General features: G+C 54.2%; 1 protein-coding gene across 1 annotated transcript in view; it reads left to right on the forward strand.

Moving 5' to 3' along the window:
- The first annotated feature begins 5626 nt into the window (after positions 1–5626).
- Positions 5627–23547, forward strand: part of CPT1A (carnitine palmitoyltransferase 1A) — a 58794-nt gene continuing 40873 nt past the window's right edge. Inside the window, exon 1 of the mRNA XM_066383803.1 lies at positions 5627–5758. The gene's annotated coding sequence lies outside the window, so the exon portion shown is untranslated. The remainder of the gene's footprint in view (positions 5759–23547) is intronic.

Below are 23547 nucleotides of genomic sequence, written 5' to 3' on the forward strand. Positions count from 1 at the left end.
AGTAGCTGTTGGGATCTCAGCAGGTGTTGGAAGAACCAGCTCAGCCCAGCCATGGCATAGTGCCAAGACATGGCCGGTTGAAGTTTCGAGTAAGTCACAGCAGTGTTTACCAGTCCCGGGGCCTTCTCTACAAGGTTACAAATTGGGCCATGGTTCTAGACTGACTCTATTTTTACAAAATTTATTGATTGATTTTAGAGACAGGAAGAGAGAGGAGAGAGACAGGCACATCGATCTGTCCCTGTATGTGCCCTGATCAGGGATTGAACCTGCAACCTTTGCGTACTGAGATAACGCTCCAACCCGCCAAGCTATCTGGCCAGGGCTAGACCAGATGCATTTAAAATTTTTGTTGTTGTTGTTGTTGAGTGATTTTAGAAAGAGGGACACCGATTTCTTGTTCTACTTTTTTATGCATTCATTGGGTGCTTATTTTATGGGCCCTGACTGGGGATCAAACCCAGACAACATTGGTGTCATGAGATGGTGCTCTAACCAATGAGCTACCCGGCCCGGGCCTGGGCACTGGTCTTGCTACTGTGCTGGGATGCCTCCTCACGAAGGCAAACGTCTCCCCACCTTCCTTGTATCTAAAATGGCCCATCAGGGTGCTTGGGTATTCCTGGGTGCAGAGGACACCAAGTGGAGGAGTCCTTGCCCTGAAGGGGGGAGGAGCAGTGAGGAGGAGGGAGAGGGGGTTGGGTGCATAGGCCTCTTTTCCCACCCCTGCCCAAGGCGCTGCCGCCCCAGGCTCCGCACACTCCCTGCCTCTCCCCTGCAGCCCTGGCAGCAGGCAGCTTGCGTGTGCGTGGGTCCCCACTGCTCCCCTCCTCCCAACTCTGCCAGCTCCCAGGGGACCCAGAGACTTGGCTTCCCCACCCCCGCTTCAGTTCATGGTCACTGACAGTCAATGTCACACTCAACTCTCAATCATTTTTAATTTTTTTATGTTTATTTATTGATTTGAGAGAGAGAGAGAGAGAGAGAGAGGAAGGGAGGCAGAGAGAGAGGAAGAGAGAGAGAGAAACATCAGCTTGCTGTTCCATCCATCCATGCATTTCTTGATTGATTCTTGTATGTGTCCTGACAGGAGATCGAACCCGCAACCTTGATGTACTGGGATGATGCTCTCTAACCAACTGAGCTACCCAGCCAGGCTCTTTTTTTTTTTTTTAATTTAAGATTTTATTTATTGAGATTTTTAGAGAGAGGAAAGAGAGAGAGAGAAGGGGTGGGGGAAGTGGGAAGCATCAACTCATAGTTGCTTCCTATATGTCTCTTGACCGGGCAGGCCCAGGGTTTTGAACTGGCAGCCTCAGCTTTCCAGGTCAATGCTTTAGCCACTGCGTCACCACAGGTCAGGCCCAGGGCTCTTTTTAATTTTTAAATTTTTCTCCAGTAAGGGAGAGAGACAGACAGAGACACTGAGAAATACAGACAGACAGGGAGAGAGAAGAGAATCATCAACTCATAGTTGCAGCACTTTAGTTGTTCATTGATTGCTTCTCATATGTGCCTTGACAGGGGGGTTTCCAGCTGACCCAGTGACCCGTTGCTCAAGCCAGCAACCTTGGGCTCAAGCTGGATGAGCCCACACTCAAACCAGGAACTTCAGGGTTTCAAACCTGGGACCTCAGCGTCCCAGGTCGATGCTCTATCCACTGCACCACCAGTCAGGCCAAGGCTCTCTCTTTTTTTTTTAATTGATTTGAGAGAGAGAGAGAGAGAGAGAAACATCAACCTGTTGTTCCACTCATTCATGCATTCATTGATTGATTCCTGCATGTGCCCTGACTGGGGATCGAGCCCACAACTTTGGCAAATCAGGACAACGCTCTAACCAACTGAGCTACCTAGCCAGGGCCAGGGCTTGTTTTTTTTTCTTTCTTTTTGTTTTCCTTTTTTTTTATTTTCAGGGCTCATTTTGAAGTTTAAAAACTGAGGCTTAACATAGAGTTAGCAAAGTGTCACGTGTATAATCTTAAGCATATACTCCATGCGTGGCCCCCCCCCGGGCACCCCGCGGGCTCGTTCGTGGGGTGCTCAGCGGGCATTCGCCGCTGCTGTTAGTGTGCATCACTTACCTTATTGAGTACCCAGGATGCCCAGCTTCTGTGGGTCTGGTGGCTGTCTTTCAAAGCTTCACATAAGCTCTGCAGGACCCAGCCCCGTTGTGTGGATCTTGCTGCTTATTATTGTTACACTGCATGGAGACACCACCATCAGTTTGTCCATTCCACTGTGGATGGACACGTGTGGCTTCTGGATTTTATCAGTGGGAGTGAGTTTTCTGTAAACATCCCTGACGAGGCGGTGCGTGGACGTGCGCTCTCACTTCTCGCCGATGCGTGCCCCGGTGCGCGCCCAGGAGTAGGGTTACTGGGTCGGAGGGCAAGCCTATTCAGTGAAGAATACATGCTCCTTGTTGCTGTGAGCTCCCTTCGCTGGTGGGCACATCCTGCGGCTGCCTTCAGTTTGCTTGCACCTGTATTACCTCATTTTGTCCTCAGACTTCCCCCAGAGATGCTGGCTGAGCAAACGCTTTTAGCAAATACGGTCACCACCCTGACCTGGAACGGCCGCCACTATTTACTAACTGCCTACAGGGGTTCAAGGTTCACGTTCAGAGGGCCTCAACGGCTCTGGAGAGAAGAGAGGGGAAGTGCAGAACTCAGAGATTACAAAACTGTTTCCTATGGGAAATGGAAGCTGAGTTCCGCGACATCTCACACGCTTTTGGATCAGAACCTGCGGGGAGCTGCCAGCGAGAATGAGGCTGGCAAGAGCAAGGGCCCAGCTGCGTCCTTGGCAAGACCAGAGGGCTTTCCGTTTCCCGAATGGTTACGTTGTTCCTCCACGTGAAGCCGGACAATGGCATTGCAGTTATGTTGTTGTTGTTGTTGTTTTGAAAGGAATCTTTATCTTTTAGAGATTCCCATTCAAGAACGTGTGGACAAAAACCATGAGGTTTCTGGGTTTGCTTTACAGAAGTTAGTAGTAGGGAGGCAGAGGCACAGACAAACACCTTAGCCCTAGCTTGAGAACTGTGGAACCTGAGTTGTCTATAGGACTTTATTATACTACACTCGTTAATTCTTGATGTATTAACATTTTTCCACACAAATATAAAAGTGGAAATCTCTTAGTGATAATAAAAACATTACATGCATTGAAAACAAAAAAATTTTAAAGGTCTCCTTATAGCCATAACAGGTATGTTCCTTTCAAACTAGGGAAGCATTGGGGGGGGGGCATAAGAAAGATTTCTTTAGTTTCTGAGGCTGGTTTTAGGATATTTTTGGGGTCGGGAGGGAACTGAGGACGGGACTGGGCACAGAGTTCTCCAGGAGCCGAGTCCACCAGGACACCGGGCCACCTGCACTCCCAGGTTGCAAAGCAGGAGAAGGCAATGACGCCTCCAGGGCGTGGCTGGAGCGGCCGCCACCCCAGAGCTGGGCCACTGGGGCAGTTTCGCGCCGTTCCCGGCGCTCTGACCCACCACGGTCCTTGCCCCTGCCCCTTGCGGTGCTCAGGGAGGGGTGCATGATCAAGGCTGAGGAGCCTTTGGAAGAGACCCGGCACCAGGCCCATCCCAGCCGGGCGCCTGACAGCACGGAGTGAGAGAGAAAATGACCTTGGGACCGGAACTGCCAGCAGCGGTTTCCAGGGAGAGGAAGAAAGGGCATTTGATTTGAGGGTGACAGTGGAGCTTCCGAGGCACAAGCCAGGAAGGCCCAAGTGCAGGGAGAGGCCCGCAGGTGACCCTGGAGCGGCCAGGGCAGGTGCAGCGCAGCCGCTTGGGGCAGGTGTACATTGGCTAACATCACCTGCCTTCTTGAGCAGCAAAATCTACCGAGGTCGCGGCCAACTTCTAACCGCAAAGAAATGCAAATTAAAATAAAGAGATATCTACCGCCAGCTTTAGAATGGGCCAAGATTTTTTAAAATGTTCATTTTATTGATTTTAGGGAGAGGAAGAGAGAGAGAGAGAGAGAGAGAGAAACATCTGTTCCAGTATATGCCCTGACTAGGGGATCCAAGTGACAACCTCTGCGCTTCCCGATGATGCTCTAACCCACTGAGCATCTGGCCAGGGCTGGCCAAGATTTTTTTCAGAAAGGGATGACAAACAGCGCTGGTGAGCTCCTGGAGACAAGGGCGGGTTCCCACGCGTGAGTGGCAATCAGTTTCTCCAGAGGGTAGCTCGGCAAATGGCATTAAAATGTCACCCAAATGTCTCACGTGCCTGCTATTTGACCTGGTTGCTTTACTTCTAGGGATTTATGGAGAGAGAAACGCGCACCTCACTACCACCACGTTCACTGCCAATGCAGCGTTATTTATTCCGGCAATGGTGAACCCGGTGCGCGCGCCAGGGATGGGGGTGGGGCGATGGGGGGGGGGGCTGAATGTCCGTGAGATGAGGTTAAATACTGTGAAACATGCCGTCATCTCTGAGTCTCGACGGGAACTCTGTCCACGACAGCAGCCAAAGTGCAAACGGAAGTTTTACGAAGAGCGCGTGGTCCTATGACTTGGTTGAAAACAGCCTGGGCACTAGCAGTTAACTGGTAGTGTCGGAGGCGGGGGAGGGAACTGGAGAGGACTTTCATTTTCTCTTCCAAAACAAATAATTCACACGCAAAGATAGAAGCAAGCGTGGATTTTTTTTTTTTTTCATAACCAAAAGGAGAGAATGACCTTAGCAGAGCCAAGGCTTTGTTCTTAAAACAGGTGCATTTATGGAGCACCTGCTGTATGCAAGGCCGCCAGCTCTGGCCTGAGGAACATTGTGGGCCAAGATAGGGGAGGAGGGCTCTGCCGGCTGCGGGAAGCAGGGACCCCCGTCGTATGCGCTCCCGGCCATCGTGGCCCCCTGCCTCTGGGGTCCGCAGGTGTGCAGTTTCCACTCCCAGCCCCTGTCCTGAGCTCAGCTGCCCGCACGAAAGGTCTCTTCTTCATTTCGTCACCACCTCCAGCCATTTCTTTCTTGACATCTATTATGCTTTAGGCGCTCATATAATTAGTTTATAAAATCTTACCAAAGCTCCGCAAGGGAGGTATTTTTTTTATCCCAGTTAGATGAGGAGGGGGCTCAGAAACGTCACCGGAATCCCCATTAGCCACACTGCTTCCTAGTCGCCATGGGATAAGATCCAATTTGGGGTATGGGCCCTGGAGTCAGCCCTGGGGCCAGTGTCGGATCCATCTGCTTAGTCGTGTGATTGTGGGCACCTTAGTGATCCTTCCACACCTTCACCCCCACCCCCTCGGGCTGGGATCATCTATTTATAGGGGTGTCGTGAGGATTATACAGGGCAATGCCCCTAAAGGGCGGGGCACCGTGCTAAGCGCCTTTATGGCTATGGCCCTAAGGAGTTGGCCCACTTTCCAGATGCGGAAACCGAGGCTCGCAGGGTGAGGAATCTCGCCGTAGGTCCCATGCTGGTGAAGGCCGTGGTGGTGAGTATCGGTGCGAGCCTCAGTTTCCTCACCTGACGCGCGAGTGGGGACCCGCCCCTCCCGGTGCTCCGCCCGGTCCAGGTCCCGCCCCCCCACCCCCCGGCCCGCCGGGCGTCGGGAGTCACCGCCCGCTAGCGCCTCAGCCAATCCGCGGCGGCCGGCGTCGGATGCATCCCGCCTCGCCCGCCGCCCTCCAGCCCTAGGCGCCGGATCGCTGCTCGCTCACTCTGCTGCCGCTGCCACTGCCGCCGCAGCCGCAGTCGCCGCCGCCGCCGCGCCTCCGTGTCCAGACTCGGTAAGGCCGGGCCGAAGGCGCGCGCCTCGGGAGGACTAGTGGGCGCCGCCCTGCGGGCTTCGGCGGGCTCCCGGGCGGGGAGCGCGCGGGGACTGCCGTGGCCCGGACCCAGGCAGAGGGTGAGGGGCCGCTGCCGGAGCCCGGGCGCGGAGGGGAACCACCAGTATCCTCCTCCGACTGCCGGGTCAGTAGAGAACTCGAAACCCGAGCGGAGCAGGGACTCCCCAAGCCCCGCAGTGGATTAGGTCTCGGGGTGCACCCCCGGGTCTGTCTGCACGCAGGCGGGTCCCGTGCGGTGGCGAGAGGGATGCTCAATCCTCCGGACTTGGCAAGATGCCTCTGGCCCGGGGCCAGTCAGGCCACCAGCTTCCTTCCTCGCCCCGCCTCAGCCCCACTCCCCAGAAGTGGAGTAGGTCTGGGGGTCCGCCCGAGGTTCGGTCGACCCGCAGGCAGGAACAGTGCAGGAGATAGATGGAGGGATGCTTGGTTTTGGGGACTTGGCAGGACGCCTCCGGCCTGAGGCCACTTGGGCTGCCAGCTTTCTTCACCAGCATCCAGCCCCACGCCACGGAGTGGGTTAGGTCCAGGATACGACAGTCCCATGCAGGAATAAGGGGACGCTCAGATCTCGGAACTCCGAGGGGCGCCCCGCCGATTCCCCGCCCCCCCCGGGGGGCCCTTCCCCGCAGTGCAGCCGTCGGGACACGCCCTTGGCGCGGGTACTTCAGGCAGGAGTGCCCGCGGTGGACGGGACAAGGGCGCTGTGCTGGGGTCCCCGGTTGCGACTGCCCCAACCCTCTCCTATGCCACGCGGTCCAGGGCAGGTGGGTGTTAAGAACCCGCCCAAGGTCGCGCGGAACCCCGGAGCTAAGACGCCGGGGGCGGGGGGGGGGGGCGTCACGTGACCAGGACCAACCTGGCATTCCAGCCTGACCTAGACAAACCCCTAACCCCAACTCCCGCGAGCCAACAGTTTGTTTCGTTTTGTTCGAAAGGCTGTGGGTCAACGTCTTTATAATGTAAATAGTGATTCGCTTTCATTCAAGACGAAGGGAACAAAGATGACGGCTGAACTTTTTTTTTTAACACCTGCAGTAAAAAATCCCAAGGAATTCACCGGGTTGAATGTAAAGCAGATATAATATTCCCAACTCGGGACAGACCTTCAGTCCCTCTATCCCCCGTGTATTATTAAAATATCCACGGGCAGGTTTTAGTAGGAAACTGGTAACTTTGTAAATTACCGAATAAAATGAAAATTAGTCTGACCTTCTGCAACTTGTATTTTGTTACACCATTTTCTTGCGCAGGCGTCCGGTTTCTGGACGTTCCCGATATTCAAGCATGGTTATTTCCTTATAAACCGTACAAACCAAATGAATAAAAAATGGCCGAACTCACTGGTCTTTTATTTATGCCAGCAAGCATCACCCTTCTGTTTCCAGTTATTTAAGGTGACTTGCAATGAATGTGGTATAGATAGGTGGACATTAATGATGCCAAAGCTAGTGGTGGAGGTGCGGGAGTGTCTGGGACCCTCGTGTCTGCCTGCAACCGAAAGCCTCATTTTAGACTAGACTCTGTGCCCGGAGGCTCTTTTCGTATGCAAATGTCCGGTTTCCCTTCACTGCATCCAGGCTACACCTGACCCTTTGCACATTGATCTCCATCTGAACAGCTGTTTGAATAAGCCAGAAAACAGGGCCATCTTTAGGAGGGCGCATGCTTTGTATCAGAATGGCAGAAACTGGCATCGTGCATAGGCCAAAATAACCTTTCGAGTTTGTACTGAAAACAGACGGCCTACCCCGAAGGTGCAGGGAAGAAACCTGGCGTCGCTGCTGCCGTTGGTCCCGCCCGGCCCAGTGGTCACCGAGCGGTCAAACCAGGGCCTCCAGAGAACCCTGGGGCGAGGGCCTGCGCTTACGCAACCCTGGCTCAGCGTGTCCATTCATAGAAACACTGTAAATTAATTTTTGCTGGTGAATCGCAGGGAGCCCCTTCCGGACGAAAACGCTCCAGGTTCGCGGGGGCGCTTTGCTGCTTCGGCTGGTGTGGGATGTCAACAAGCACTCTAAGCTCTTAACTGCCCCCCAAGGTTTACCACGCAGGACTCGGCCTTCCCACGAAGAGGCGCTGCGTTTCGCTTGCGGCCGCCTTGGTGGCAGCGCTGGGGATGCGCGCGCGCCAGCCAGCAAGCTCCGGAAAGTCTCTCGTGGCGCGGCGGGTGGAACAGGATCTGAGCGCCCGGGGCGCGCCAGGCCGGGGGCGGGGCTCGCGCTAACCTTTCCCCTACTTTTCTCAGCCGTCACGTGACTCCCGCGGCGGGGCGGTGAAGGGGGGGCGGGGCGCAGTTGCTGGCAGAGCCTTAGAGTACGCGTTCCAAGCGAGCAATTAGACGCAGCCTGAAGTCCAAAGGCGGTGGGAAGGTGGGAGGCGGAAACGCACTCCCGCTCCGAGGCCCGGAGCTGGTTCTGCACTTTGATCGGGAGCATTTGTATTTTCCTTTGCTAGGAAAAATGTTTAGTCACTCTGCATGGTTATTATTGGCAGGTCCTAGTTCTGTTGCCAGTGGGAGCCTGGACTTGAATTCCGGAAGAAGTGGTGCTTTTAAGAGTAAAATTGTTCTTCAAGCTAGTATGTTTAACGTTGTGTTTCAGAAATAATCTCGTACTTTCAGAAAGAGGCCTCTGCTTTCTTTGAGTGGCTTGAACCGGGCTCGAGCTTTTTCTCCGAGGACTTTTCTGTGCCCTGTTTTAAAGATAAGACAAGCACACGGTGTAAGGGACAGAGTTGTCCCCACTGGGCAACCCCCTCCAGAAGACACCACTGATAACCCTCTCTGATGGTACTAGCAATAGTTTAGGCTGTACAGAGAGTGCTTAAAAAAACAAAACAAAATCAAAACTCAACACAAGGAACTGTTTCTGCTTGTTGATTTCTAATACTTTGTTGCCTTTTGTCAACATCATCTTCTAACCCTAGCAAATATTCCCGGATGTTGGGTTCCCAGCAGGCCCTCTGGACTGAGGCCCACTTGACCTTTCTGGGTGACTGGGAGCCTCAGCTTTACAGAATGCTTACCTTTAATTTTCTTTTGTGAGAGTTATTTTTGTGTCCTGGACTGTTCTTGGGAGTTGATCATTGGAAGAATGATGCCCCTCCCTGTCATATGGCAGAGTAGTTCACCCCCCCCCACCCAGGGCTGGGAAGTAGAGTGGACACTGCCCTTCTAACGAAGGATTATGGGCTAATGGTTGGGCACAGAGGTCTTAGGTAATAAGGACATGAGTCTTCCGTTCTCCCCTTGCAGTGATTCACCCATCCCAGGAACCTGAGGGTCATGTGGATTCTTCCCCACCGGCTCTTAGAGCCCCACCTGCTACTTCTGCTTTCTAAATGGCTCCTAAACTCCCCTTCCTCCCCATTCTATGAGCCAAAGCAGTGTATTTGTTGTTTGAGCAACCTTTCTCCCCTGGATTGCTGAGACCCCCCACTCCCCAATGTAGTGGGGATCCTTTGGGGCACAGGAAGTTGGTGCCAGGGAAGCCAGGAGCAGAGGAAGCTGTCGGGTCACCCCTAACTGCACTGTGTTACAGTGATCAAGGACGTCCGGACTGGAGACCAGCAAGCTCATTCGTTCCCCACATTCAGGAGTCGGTGATCGCCTCCTGCTCCCACCAGTCCTGGCGTCCTCTGGGGTCCCATGGCTCCGAGCCCCCGGCACACGCACAGCATTCCGCATGCTGTGTTATGACCCCCCAAGGACGGTGACTTCCGGCTTCTGAGGGTTCCAGTGAGGCGTTAATTCCCTCTCTTAGAATCCTTCACCCCTCGCTTAAAAAGCAATACATGTTTGTATTAAAAAACAAACACAAAATAACCTTGCTCTTAAGACATTGTTATGGGCTATAATGCAAGCTTTGCTTTTTTTTTTTTTTTTAAATGAAATAATTCTTCATTTCTAAAATTACGGATTACACACCGATTTAACGTGAGGTGCAGTACGGTGTGCTGAAAGTTAGTCAGCAAATCAGCCACGCTGCGGAAAGTTAAAGGTCCGAGAGATCGGCCAAGGTCTTGGACCCTGGTGTGTGGGCGCTGAAGAGGAAGCACACGGCCATGGAAATCCACGTTCTTGAAGGATGGGTCTCTGCACCACCTACGCTTGGGAGGGAACAGAAGACTGTTCTTGCATTAAAGACCTAACGAGGGCTTGGGCCTGTCACTCACTCTCCTTCAGTTGGTATGACCTGTGGGCTATTACATGTGCAGACGGTCCCGACTAATGATGGTTTGTTTGACTTACAATTTTTTGACTCTCCCATGGTGAGAGAGTGATACGCATTCAGTAGAAGCTGTGCTTTGAATTTTGAATTCTGCTCTTTTCCCGGACTGGTGATAATGTGGCACGCTGCTGGGCGGGGGGGTGAGCCTCAGCCCTCTGTCAGCCAAGCCATCCGTCACCAAGGTGGGCACACCCAGACTTGACAGGGCACTGCCTGGCCAGCCTTCCTTGGATATCGTGTTCTGAGCATGTTAAAAGTAGGCTGGGCCTGACCTCTGGGAGCACAGCGGATAAAGTGTTGACCTGGAATGCTGAGGTCACTGGTTCAAAACTGGGGCTTGCCCGGGTCAAGGCACATGCAAGAACCAACTATGAGTTGATACTTCCCGCTCCTCTCCCCCCCCCCCCCGCCAGCTTTTTTTCTCCTCTCTCTAAAATCAATAAATAAGATCTAAAAAAAAAAAAAGGAAGGAAAGAAGGGAGTGAGGGAGGGAGGGCAGGCCGTGGTAAGCCCTGAAGTTCTGTAGGTATAGTGTATTAAATGCATTCTCTTTTTATTTTTTAGTTAAATTTTTTTCTTATTTATTGATTTTAAAGAGAGAGGAAGGGAGAGATCTGTATTTTGTTGTTTGTTTTTTGAGAGAGAGAGAGAAGCATCAACGCTTTGCTTCCCTTAGTTGTGCATTAATTTCTTCTTATAATGCTTTGATGGATGATGAAACCATGGATGAAACCCATGATGACCTCAACCTCGAGCCGGTGATCCCCGGGGGTCGAGCCGGGGACCTCGGGCTCGGGCTCGTGCCGGGGACCTTGGTGTTCCGGGCGGAACACGCTTCATCCGCTGCACCGCCACTGGTCAGGCAAATGCATTTTCGACTTGAGTGTTTTCACAGGTGTGAGGTTTATCTGGATGAAACCTCATCGTTAAGACAGGAGCATCTATCTGTACTTTATATGCTAGGAAACAGATCTTATGAAAGGCCGTGACATTTTCTCAGGGACACACACACACGCGCACACACGACTAAGCGCCTGAGCTGTGTTCTGCAAAACCTGTGTCCCTCCCTGTCGCCGCTGCCCCCCAGAGCATCGTGCAGGCGCCGCCCACCCCCGTGCCCGCCGCACGTGCTGCTGAGTCAGCCGCGCGCGTCTCTGGGTTTCCATTTCCTCACTGGGGAAGTGGTGCCCTGACACTTGTCATCCTGTCACCCGGGGGTTTGGTGAGGACCCAGTAAGAGGCCAGCTGTGCCCTGGCCGGTTGGCTCAGTGGTAGAGCGTCGGCCTGGCGTGTAGAAGTCCCGGGTTTGATTCCCGGCCAGGGCACACAGGAGAAGCGCCCATCTGCTTCTCCACCCCCCCTTCCTTCCTCTCTGTCTCTCTCTTCCCCTCCCGCAGCCAAGGCTCCATTGGAGCAAAGATGGCCCGGGCGCTGGGGATGGCTCCTTGGCCTCTGCCCCAGGCGCTAGAGTGGCTCTAGGGGCAGAGCATCGCCCCCTGGTGGGCGTGCCGGGTGGATCCAGGTCGGGCGCATGCGGGAGTCTGTCTGACTGTCTCTCCCCGTTTCCAGCTTCAGAAAAATAAAAACAAAAAACAAAACAAAAACAAAAACAAAAAGGCCAGCTGTGAGAACGGTGTCGAGCGTATGGTTGGAGCACGGGTCCTCGCAAGCAGTGCTGAGGCAGCGGGTGGGCTGGATGCGTAGGCGGCGTTCTGCAGTCCGTCCCCACCTTGGGACGTGCAGTTTGACAAGTTCGGTTGTACCTCTGGGTACAAAGGCTAAGAATGTGCGAGGGAAATATCCCCCCACCCCCGTGGCCTCAGGAGCATTAGTGAGAACAGTGTCCTGGTAGGAGGACAGGTTCAGGGGCCTCTGGGCAAGGCCACGCCCCTGCCCGCGTTCCTGCTGATGGGGTATGTATGCCCACGCGGGCAGGCCGGTCCTGTGTGTGCGTCCAGAGAAAAGCACCCGAGAGATAGTATGGGTACTGGGGCCTGCCCAAGGCATCGTGAGACCCTCAGTGACCTTTCCCCAATTCCTGTGGAGACCTAATTTCTCTATTTACGGGATTACCTGGTACTTGTTGATGTGGGCAGTATAGGCTTAACACTGAATTGCTTTATTTTTATAGAATTGCGGTAGAGAGAGGCCGCACTGTTTTCGAGGGTCATAGAAAAGTATGATTCAGAATTCCCTTTATAACCTGCTTTGACTCAGCACATCCACCTCGTACATGTAAGTGGTTTATTAGAAGATACTTCACTGTGAGAAATGAGCCGTGTGGCCACTTTACATAATGTGACTGTCTGTCGAATGCGCAGTCACGAATCCAAGATACAACCTTTCATAAGCAAAAGTTACCGCACCGCCTTGTCCACAAAGCCCTCCCAAAAACACTGAGTTCTGAGCCTCAGAGCCTTGCTCCTGAGGTGCCGCCGTCAGGCTGGCAGGATGACGATTTTTAGTCGTTTGTGTCCACACCGTTACAGAGCAGCACATCTGCAGGGGGGCAGCGGCATGGCTTGTGGGGTGCACAGAGGACTCGTGCCCGCACACACGGAGAGGAGCTGTTTCTTCCTGTTGCTGCTCTTGTTTTTCAATGTTTTACTTAATGATTTTTAGCAAGAGAGGGAGGGAGGGAGAGAGAGAGAGAGAGAGAGAGAAGCATAGAGCTGTTCCTATATGTGCCTTGACCAGGGATCGAACCGGCAACCTCTGTGCTCTAACCAACCAAGCGATACAGCCAGGGCCTATTACTGCTACTTTGTTACACTTGACTTCTCACCTACTCAGCAGCGTAATTAGCGGGAATACTAAGTCCTAACGAACAAGAAGGGACCCGAGGAGAGTCATGAACATTGCCACACGTGCGGGTGCCAGGGAAACCCCAGGGCCATTGACGTCCTTCCAGAGCCTTGCTGGTACTTTTCTAGAAGTGCTTTGGGTAACTGCCAAGGCCAGCCTGGGTGCCACATTGGTAATCATGCATAGCAGGGATGTGGTTTCCCCATGTGGACACTTGTCCTGGAGGTCAGAACCAGCCACACGGAGCCCTCCCAGGGATTGGTCACCAGATCGTAGAGCAGGGGTCCCCAAACTACAGCCCGCGGGCCGCATGCGGCCCCCTGAGGCCATTTATCCGGCCCCCACCGCACTTCCGGAAGGGGCACCTCTTTCATTGGTGGTCGGTGAGAGGAGCATAGTTCCCATTAAAATACTGGTCAGTTTGTTGATTTAAATTTACTTGTTCTTTATTTTAAATATTGTATTTGTTCTCATTTTGTTTTTTTACTTTAAAATAAGATATGTGCAGTGTGCATAGGGATTTGTTCATAGTTTTTTTTATAGTGTGGCCCTCCAATGGTCTGAGGGACAGTGAACTGGCCCCCTGTGTAAAAAGTTTGGGGACCCCAGCCGTAGAGGGTGGTGATAACAACTCAGCCTTCCATGAAAGATGACGGCGGAGTCTCCTCAGTGCCTTCCCTGGGAGCTTTTTCCAGGGGTGGTGGCCCGTCTGCGAGTTGCCCAGCCTCATGCTCTCTCCCTGTGGAGGGCTGGAGCTGTGCTCCCGGGCCCTGGCAGGTGCTCCTGCGGCACCTGTGGGCAGCCTGTGCTCAGAGGGTTTGCAGCACGGTTGTTGACTGAGCCATGAGATGGGCCCGCTGTCCCATTTTATTATTTTTTTTCTCCTTTTTTTTTTTTTTTTAAGATTTTATTTATTGATTTTGAGAGAGGGGAGAGAGATAAAGGTGGGGTGAGTGAGGAGCCGGAAGCATCAACTGGTAATAGTTGCTTCCTGTATGTGCCTTGACCAGGCAAGCCCGGAGTTTCGAACCAGAGACCTCAGTGGTCCAGGTCAACACTTGATCCGCTACGCCACCACAGGCCAGGCTGTGGTGCATTTTAATAGAGGCAGGGCCAGGGCCTGTGGGGCAGGGAATTGTGCAACTGAGCAGCATGCAAATAATTTTAGAGCTGGCACTGTCCTGTTTATAAGTTACTGTAATTTTTACTGCTGGCTACAATCACATCATTTTGGTTACAACAGGGTGATCTAATTTTACATCTATGTTGTAACTTTAGGAACCTTGAATGGACTTTTTTTTTTCTTCTTTTTTTTTTGTATTTTTCTGAAGCTGGAAACGGGGAGAGACAGTCAGACTCCTGCATGCGCCCGACCGGGATCCACCCGGCACGCCCACCAGGGGGCGATGCTCTGCCCACCAGGGGGCGATGCTCTGCCCCTCCAGGGCGTCGCTCTGCCGCGACCAGAGCCACTCTAGCGCCTGGGGCAGAGGCCAAGGAGCCATCCCCAGTGCCCGGGCCATCTTTGCTCCAATGGAGCCTTGGCTGCGGGAGGGGAAGAGAGAGACAGAGAGGAAGGGGCGGGGGTGGAGAAGCAAATGGGCGCTTCTCCTATGTGCCCTGGCCGGGAATCGAACCCAGGTCCCCCGCACGCCAGGCCGACGCTCTACCGCTGAGCCAACCGGCCAGGGCCTCTTTCTTTCTTTCTTTCTTTCTTTCTTTTTTTTAATATGGCATGCTTACCACTTCCCTTGGATAGGTAAGAGGGCGAGTTTTGGAATTGGACCTGAGTCTCATTCCCTGCTGGGCTGTTTGCTGGCTGTGAGCTTGGGCAAGTTTCTTGACCACCCACCCTTGGTCTTTTCGTTAGTAAATGGGCTTGACAGTCCTACCCATTCCCTAGGGTCCTAGTGGGAATGAAACAGGCCACTGCCGCTGAGATGTGCCATTGCCGGGCATATGCAGAAGAGTTTGGTAGAAAGGATATTTTGTATCTTCATTACTAGCGCAGAATCTGTATGCCTTGTTTATCTACCCACCTCGGCCAGGTACCCCGCCACTGGATACTTAACCTCTCTCCTTATGGGTTGATTTTTAAGGCGATGTTGTAAGACTTCTGAACACACACCTATTTGCATGTTTCGGTTGCTATCTGGACCACGTGAATGAAGCCTGTTGCCATCACATGGCAAGTTTTATTGTCTTATGTTACAGAGGTGATTTCCACATCTCCGCCTGGGCATGCTTTGAAATCTGGCACTGCACCTTGCATTATGATGACCTTTTACCTCCTTGCCTTAACCGGCTTCCTGTCCCGGTTCTGGAGGGGGGTGGGGGGTGGACGGCACTCGGGAGGGAGGGAAGTGTTGCCTTTGTCAGCCCAAGGACCTGGCGTTGTCCTTGAGGGTTTTGGATGGGTTCTTTTTCCCTTTCTTTCCCCTTTTTCTTTCTTTTTTTTCCAAGTGAGAGGAGGGGAGATAGACTCTCGCACGCACCCAACTGGGATCTACCTGGCAACTGCCGTCTGGGGCCAATGCTCTGTCCATCTGGGACCGTGCTCACAACTGAGCTATTCATAGCACCTGAAGCAGAGGCTCCATGGAGCCATCCTCAGCACCCTGGGCCGATGCGCTCGAACCAGTCAGGCCATGGCTGCAGGAGAGGAGGAGATTGAAAGAGAGAGAGAGAAAAGAAGAAGAGGGAGAGGTGTAGAAGTAGGTGGTCGCCTCTCCTGTGTGCCCTGACCAGGAATTGAACCCAGGACATCCACATGCCTGGCTGACGCTCTACCACTGAGCCAACGTCCTGGGCTGGGTAGGTTCTTGATCATGGGTCAGTGTTAGGATTTGCAAGCCGTTGACCTCTGAGGTGAAAGGTTTTAGGTGAAAAAGAATTGATTGTGGCCAACAGGACAAAGTGAGCACATTTGAGAAATACAGTCAAGACCAAGTGATTGGCCACAGAATTTGGGGGGAGGCATTGGGAAGAATGTTTATTTGTTTTTATTTTATTATTTTTTAATTTATTCATTTTAGAAAGGAGAGAGAGAGAGGGAGAGGAGAGAGGGACAGAGAGAGAGAAGGGGGGAGGAGCAGGAAGCATCAACTCCCATATGTGCCTTGACCAGGCAAGCCCAGGGTTTTGAACTGGCGACCTCAGCATTTCCAGGTCAGCGCTTTATCCACTGCGCCACCACAGGTCAGGCCGGGAAGAATGTTTAAGTTGAAGGTAATCTTACCAAAACCAAATGAAGTATTTATTGCAGGATCATGGGCCCCACGATTGGATTCAGAGATTTCAACAAGGATGTGTGTGGCCTGGAGCAGTTTATAATTGATGTTGAAAGAGTAAACTCGTTTACAAGTGACAGTCATTTGCCAGCAGGGCAGGTGACACTGCTGAATGTCTTGTGTTTTGCGAATGTGGATTCTGTCTACCTGAGAAACAGCCAAACCTGTGGACAATTTTTGGAAGAGTTTATTTGAGCCAATCTGATGACACAGGCCAGGGAGCAAGATGACAGAAATGCTCCAGAGAACGGTGCAGCCCCACAGCTCCTTTTATGCATTTGAGACCAAGGAAGGGCCTGAGCTGGGGTGGTGCCACGGGGAAGGTGTTGACCTGGAACGCTGAGGTCGCTGGTTCAAAGCCCAGGGCTTGCCTCTGAGGAAGGAGGGACAGGCCCCCTCTTCCCTGAGAAGGAAGAAACAAAAAGAAGACAAGGGAAAGGAGCCAGCAGGGGTAACCGAGTCAGCCAGCCGGCGATAAGTTACCTCTATCCTATAGTTCTCTAAATGGGTGCTTAAAAGTCACTTACAGTACGAAGCAAGAATAACAGGATCTGTCTGTAGCTATGGCCAGTGATCTGGAAACCCCTTCCCCCTTGCTGACCCCACTGAGTCCTGGGAAGCCTTAAACAAAGAAATCATGCGCCCACTGCTTTACAGTTAAAGCAGTGGTCCCCAACCATTTTTGGGCTACGGACTGGTTTAATGTCAGAAAATATTTTCATGGACCGGCCTTTAGGGTGGGACGGATAAATGTATCATGTGACGAGACAAGCGTCAAAGTGAGTCAGTGAGTCTTGGGCCCTGGCCGGTTGGCTCGGTGGTAGAGCGTCGGCCTGGCGTGCGGAAGTCCCGGGTTCGATTCCCGGCCAGGGCACACAGGAGAAGTGCCCATCTGCTTCTCCACCCCTCCCCCTCTCCTTCTTCTCTGTCTCTCTCTTCCCCTCCCGCAGCCAAGGCTCCATTGGAGCAAAGATGGCCCAGGCGCTGGGGATGGCTCCTTGGCCTCTGCCCCAGGCGCTAGAGTGGCTCTAGTCGCGACAGAGCGACGCCCCGGAGGGGCAGAGCATCGCCCCTGGTGGGCGTGCCGGGTGGATCCCGGTCGGGTGCATGCGGGAGTCTGTCTGACTGCCTCCCCGTTTCCAGCTTCAGAAAAATACAAAAAAAGAAAAAAGAGAAAAAAGAAAGAGTGAGTCTTGGACGGATGTAACAGAGGGAATCTGGTCATTTTTTAAAAATAAAACATCGTTCAGACTTAAATATAAAAAAAAAGGGAAATAATGTAAGTTACTTATTCTTTCTCTGCAGACCGGTACCGGTCCGCGGCCCAGGGGTTGGGGACCACTGCTGTAAAGGTATATATAACCTGTAAGAAAAGCAGCTTCGCGGGGCCTGTGTTTTGGAGCTCCGATGCCCATGTGCTCCGCCAACTTGAATAAACCCTGCCTCCTTCATCAAGTTGTCTGGGCGTTTTTGTCCTCAATTGGTTCCTGCAGTATCCATTCAAGGCAGATGCGAGAAGCATGTGTGAACTGATGCTTCCCGCTACTCCCCCCCCCCCCCCCCCGCCTTTCTCTCTCTCTCTTCTCTAAAATCAATAAATAAAATCTTTAAGAGAGAGAGAGAGAGAGAGATGAAGGAAGGGACAAGGAAGAGTTCGTGGAGGAGGGAGAAAGCCGAGGTGGGGATCAGATTACAGGAGCGGTGCTGCGGGTGGACCTGCCACTTCTCAGCAGCTTCTCTGGGGGGCCCCGCCCACCTGGAGCCCCGCCTGAGGCTGATTAACAAGATAATGAACTCTCCTGAGGGTAGTTACAAGCTTATTTCAAAGGTGTGTTAACCTAGATGCCCCGAAACAGTGGGACGAGGCTTGCTGAAGGCAGAGGGAGACCTTTTACTAAAACAGTGAAAGGCTTGGGCAGTGACCTGCCCGGTCAGGAATCTGTGGTCAGATGACCCTGTGAGGTTAGTTTGCTCAGAACCCCTTTTGATTCCTCCACCGTTGGAGGGCTGAGCGGAACAGCCCCTGGAAGAGGGGAGGTCCGCACGGGAAAGAGAACAGAGGCCTTCCAGCTGTGAGCCCGACTTCTCGGGCCAGGGGTCGCGGTCAGTGGGCCTGGCCAACCGGGACCGGAACCGGGACCGGGACCGGGAGAATGAGCTTGGAAGAAAGGTACAGGGAACAGCCACGGAAACCAGCACAGAGACGTGGAGTTTTAGAAACTGTGACAAACAGGTCCTTGTTCTCACCGGCATTGTCTCATTCTGGAGCTTGGTGTTTTCTTTGAGAGTGGAGCAGCGGAAGGTGCTTCATGCTCCGTGCGGACCTCCAGGGCCTCTCTCCCTTAGTGGCCCCTCCCTCGCGATGGTCGCCCGGTTCCCACGCTCTGCCTGGGGGTTGCGCCCCCCCCCCCCCCGTTGTGCCCTAGACAAGGAGGGATTTCTGGGCCGCGGGAGAATAAAGGTCCCCAGCTCCAAATAATGCCTCACAGCTAGAGGTGGCTTTCCATCAGGGACAGTCCCCAGGACCTTCTTCTGTCACCCAGCCAGACCTGGGGGAGGAGCAGCCAGCCTGCGTCCCCAGAGGGTGCCTCGGCCAGCACCCCTTTTCTCCAATCACCCGTTTTTTCCCGGGGTCGCTCGTGCTGACCTGAGGGCACCGTGACTCTTACCTATATTTTCTCTTTGTTTTTTTTTCTCTGTGGCCTTTCTTTCTCATTCTCCTCTCTGCTTTTCTTGCCAGTAACATCTGAGAACCCCGGGGTGCAGGTGCACGGTCTACACAGTTGGATCCCAGCGGTCGTGCAGAGGGGTAGCTTTGTCCCCAGGGGAGCCACCTCGCTCCACCAGGTAGATAGGTGCCCGGTGGGAATGGTGGTGGTGGAGGACACATACCTCTCAGAACCAACCTGTGTGGGGTGTGCATCCTGCGCGGGGGTGGGGGGTGGGGGGGTGGGGGTAAGGAACATTCGGGCGGGCGCTGCGGGCTGTGGGCTGTGGTGGCATTACAGTAAGAGGAATGGTGGGGACGGGGGGGGGGGGTAAGATGGCCAGGCTGATGCTCGTTGGTGTGTTTTGGCATCCGTGGAGACCGGCTTGAGACGTGGAGCCTTGTGTGCGAAAGTGGAAGTTAAAGCCATGGGCGGGGCCTGCAGGGACAGAGGGGCTGGCGGAACGGTGACCCACCCTGCTCAGAAGACAGGTGGGTGGCGGCAGCAGCAGATAACTTGTCGGACAGTCTGAGCACCTGGAGACCTTATCCAGGTTGTGCCCTGTCTCTGAGACACAGCAGAGCACCCCACCCCTGGCCCCGCCCCAGCCGCCGTGGTGGGGGGCAGGCTCCTCACTGGGCCGTTGGTGCCCCGCTGTGCTCTTTGCCGCCATCCTGGGAGGCTGAATGGGTAGAGAGGAGAGGCTGTCCAGTGTAGGTGGCCCGGGTCCAGACACAAGCCCAGCCTGCCAGCTGGCCCTAGGGCCCTTCCTCCCGTAGCGGGTGGGTGGCGGTTCCCGGCTGCTCTCTGACAGCCCTCCGGGTGTGTCTGCGGAGTCCAAGGAGGCCAGAGGTCAGAGCGGCGGGTTGGAGACAGGGCCGTCTCAGGTCAGTGTGGGGAAACACTCCTGTCGGTTCACCCCAGGCAGGATAGGCAAGTGTCACTGTGTTCCTGGGTGTTTTCAGTGTGCTGCGACTTCAGATGTAAAGACAGGGCTTTCCCTCTCCCGTGATAGATACCTCACGCTCTTCCTTTGCAACTTGGGCCCGGCATGCCGCAGGGGAGGGAGGCACGCAGGAGGGGGGCCGTCCCGCCACCAGCGAGGTCCTGACCCCAGAGACCACAACGTCAGCATCCACAAGCGCACCCATGGAGCGGGTTCCCAGACGTGGGTTCCCCTTGGGCACTCAGAGAGATCCGGGAATTTGCCGTGAGGGAGACGGGAACTCCGGATGCGCGCGGGCACCAGGCTCAGCAAAGTTGTGGGGCCAGAGGGATGGGGGGTGTCCTGCACTGCCTCCAGGTGCGGCCGTCCAGAAAACGTCCTGAGGATGAAGATTCACCAGACAAGCTCTGGACAATGGTCACTTACATACCTGTCTCCACTTTCCTTTTTTTTCTCCCTTTTTTGACTTATTTTTTATTTTTTGGTATTTTTCCAAAGTTAGAAGTGAGGAGGCAGAGAGACAGACTCCCACATGTGCCCGCCCGGGATCCACCTTGCATGCCCACCAGGGGTTGATGCTCTGCCCATCTGGGGTGTTGCTCTGTTGCAGCGGGAGCCATTCTAGTGCCTGAGGTGGAGGCCATGGAGCCATCCTCAGCGCCCGGGCCAACTTTGCTCCAATGGAGCCTTGGCTGCAGGAGGTAAAGAGCGAGATAGAGAGGAATGAGAGGGGGGAGGGGTGGAGAAGCAGATGGGTGCTTCTCCTGTGTGCCCTGGCTGGGAATTGAACCCAGGACTTCCACATGCTGGGCTTACGCTCTACCGCTGAGCCGACCAGTCAAGGCTCTCCGCTTTCAAACACCTATAAGCAGTTTATGTGGATGGGACCTGAGAGCTGATCGTTGAATAAAATTATACAACTGCAAACAACAACAACATAAAGACAGAAGACAGTCCTGCTATATAATAAAGTTCACTGGGGCTTTTGTGAGGTCTCCATCATTACTGACGTCCCACATTTATTGACTGCCCGCCTCCTCCCACCTGGAGGCCCCTCCAGCCCCGCCCAAGTGCTTCACCTGGCGGTCATTCATCCACAGGGCAGGTGGATTAGCTGGTTGCGGGGAGGGTGCCCCTAGGTGGACCCCTGGTCCTGGTTCAGCGCTGGGAGGCTGCTGGCCCAATTTAATTCCAGCAGGTGTCCCATCTAGAGGGACAGGATGGCTGTCAGGTGACCAGGGTGCGTCAGAATGGGGCACATTCTAATTCTGACCCCGGGGTTTTTCAGACTGGGTCCAGGGGAGGGAGGACCCTGGGTGAAACGCTTTACCTGCTGACCTTGCCTGTGTGTGTCCTTTAAAAGAAAAGGTCCCTGGTTTTAGGGGCATGGGAGCCCCTCCGGCCCAGTGACCCAGGGCCGGGTGTCTTTCTCGGGCCCGTCCTCGGCCGTGGGAAGTGATGGCAGCTGTCCTCAGCTCCTCTGGCTGCTGTGTCAGGGCTCGGAGGCGGGTCTCACCGGGCAGCGCCATTGGCTGCACCTACGTCCCGGTAGGAGCTGGGGTGCGTGCCCTGCGGCCAGTGCAGAAGTGGCAGTCCCTGCAAGGGTGCAGTGGGGCACGGTGACTTCTCTTTTGTACTTCAACCAGGTAGAGCGGGGTGGGCCGCGCAGGTGTTTCCGTGCCGTGGACTCTGCGGGCAATCGCAGGGACAGCGGCCCCACAAACCTCTGTCCCGCCTGCTTTGACCTGGGCTCCAGGTGGGTTACGGGGCTCGGTTGTAGGGCCGTTTGGCAGGAGAGGTGTGTGTGCTTCCCGGAAGGTGGGTGCCGGGGAGCCCCTTGAAAGGGGTTGAGAGCTTTGAGAAGTGCTCTCTAGGTGGGAGACTTAGCACCGGACGCGGTGGAGAGGCGTTGTATTTCCCGAGACGATACCTTAAGAAATTATCAGGGAAGATCAGAAACCCGCCGAAGCAGAGAGACGAGCCCCGCGGACCCCCGTCCGGCCACCACCGGTTCTCACACGCGGTCAGTTCATACCTGTGCCCATCCAAGCCCTGGCTCTGTCCGTCCAGCCCCCGCCCCCAGCCTGTGTCCACCCATGCCTCTAACCTCCTCCACCCCCCACCCCGCGATTTTGAAGCATATCCCAGACAGCATAAAAGATAAGATCGCACCGGTAAATCTGTGTATTGCTAAAAGATAGCCATGATCTTGAATGACACCTAAAACCATTTCACGGTCCGTCCTTAACGCCGGGAGGTGGGAATTGTTTGAAGGAGTCCTTGGTGTGAGCGGAGCACTAGGGTAGAAGCGTGAGGGGACGGAGGGGGGGTGACATGTGACATGTGCACCCGCCCGCCCGCCTGGATTGTGTATCTCAAGAGAGGTGCGCGGGCATGCATGTGAAGGAGACGACACTTCAGCCTCGCGAGACAGTGGGATTTTTATTTATTTATTTTTTTTGGTGAGTGTTTTATCACAATGGAATTCACATTTGTACAATCCACCCGTCTACAGCGGATGATACGTGGTTTGTAGCGTAGTCACAGGTGCGGCGAGCCACCACCGCAGTCAGTTTGGGAACATTTCTGTCAGCCCACAAAGAAACCCCCCCCTTTATCTCTCTCTCTCTCTCTCTCTCTCTCGCCATCCCCTCCTCCCGATGCCCCCCCCCCCATCCCTGCCAGCCCTGGGCGACCACTCCTCTGCCTCCTGTCCCTGTTGATTTGCCTTTTCCTGGGCATGTTGCATAAAATGGAGTCACACACAGTGTGGCCTTCGGTGTCTGGCTTCTCTCGTGGAGCGCGACCTGTTCCGGGTTCCCCCGTGTTGTAGCGTGTCAGCGCCTCGTTCAGTGATACGGCCAGATAACAGTCCGCTGCGGGGACGGGGGCCGCACCATCTCCCGCGCCCAGCCCCAGTGGTGAGGCTGGCTTCTCTCTCACCCCTGCGCCAGCCCTTGTCCTCATTCCGGGTGACAGCCATCCTGGGGGCGTGACCTGCTCTGTGGTTTTGATTTGCGTTTCCCTGGTGGCTACAGGGAGGTGGTATTCCAAACGAGACAGGTCTCTAAACAGGCCCACAAGGCTGCCGCCTGGGCAGGACTGAGGGTGGGATTTTAGCTGCTTAGATTTATTTGCACAGGGAGCTTTTCAGGCCCCGTGGACCGGCCGAGCCACTAATTCCCGCTTCCTGGCTTGGCTTGAGAAGGGAGAGTTGGGCTCGGGCCAGCCGTCTTGGCTATTGCAGAATGACGGACACAGATTGTCCGTTTTGGGGTCAGGTAGGACTCTCTTATTTCATTTTTTTTAGGCTGAACCAATCGCAAACAAGCAAATCCTTAGTTAAATTCGGAGAGTCCCGACAGGGCCACCTGAGCCTGGACACTGCTCTCCGTCTCTCTGCCGGGTCCCCAGCAGTGGTCAGAGACTCCTGAGCCAATGTCCGTACATACCTGTGGATAGCATTGGCTCCAAACACTATTATTTAGTTGACTGCCGTCAAGAATCTCTTTATGTCCTGTATAAAGCCCTTGAGAGGTTGCATCCGTCACTGTAGGGGTGGCCAGTCTCAGAACTGTATTTGCCACCATGCAGGCTGTGCAGAGTCCTGCCGTGGGCGAAGGCGTTGATGGGGGCGGGGGGGAGGGGAGGGAGAGAACTGGGAGGCTCTGGGAGAACCCTGCAGCCCCTTGGATACTTTTCCAGAAATGGACCCAGCTGTTTGGGTGCCGTCTTCCGAGTTGTCGGAAGC

Source organism: Saccopteryx leptura, chromosome 1, assembly GCF_036850995.1.
Source record: "Saccopteryx leptura isolate mSacLep1 chromosome 1, mSacLep1_pri_phased_curated, whole genome shotgun sequence".
Taxonomy (NCBI): Eukaryota; Metazoa; Chordata; class Mammalia; order Chiroptera; family Emballonuridae; genus Saccopteryx; species Saccopteryx leptura.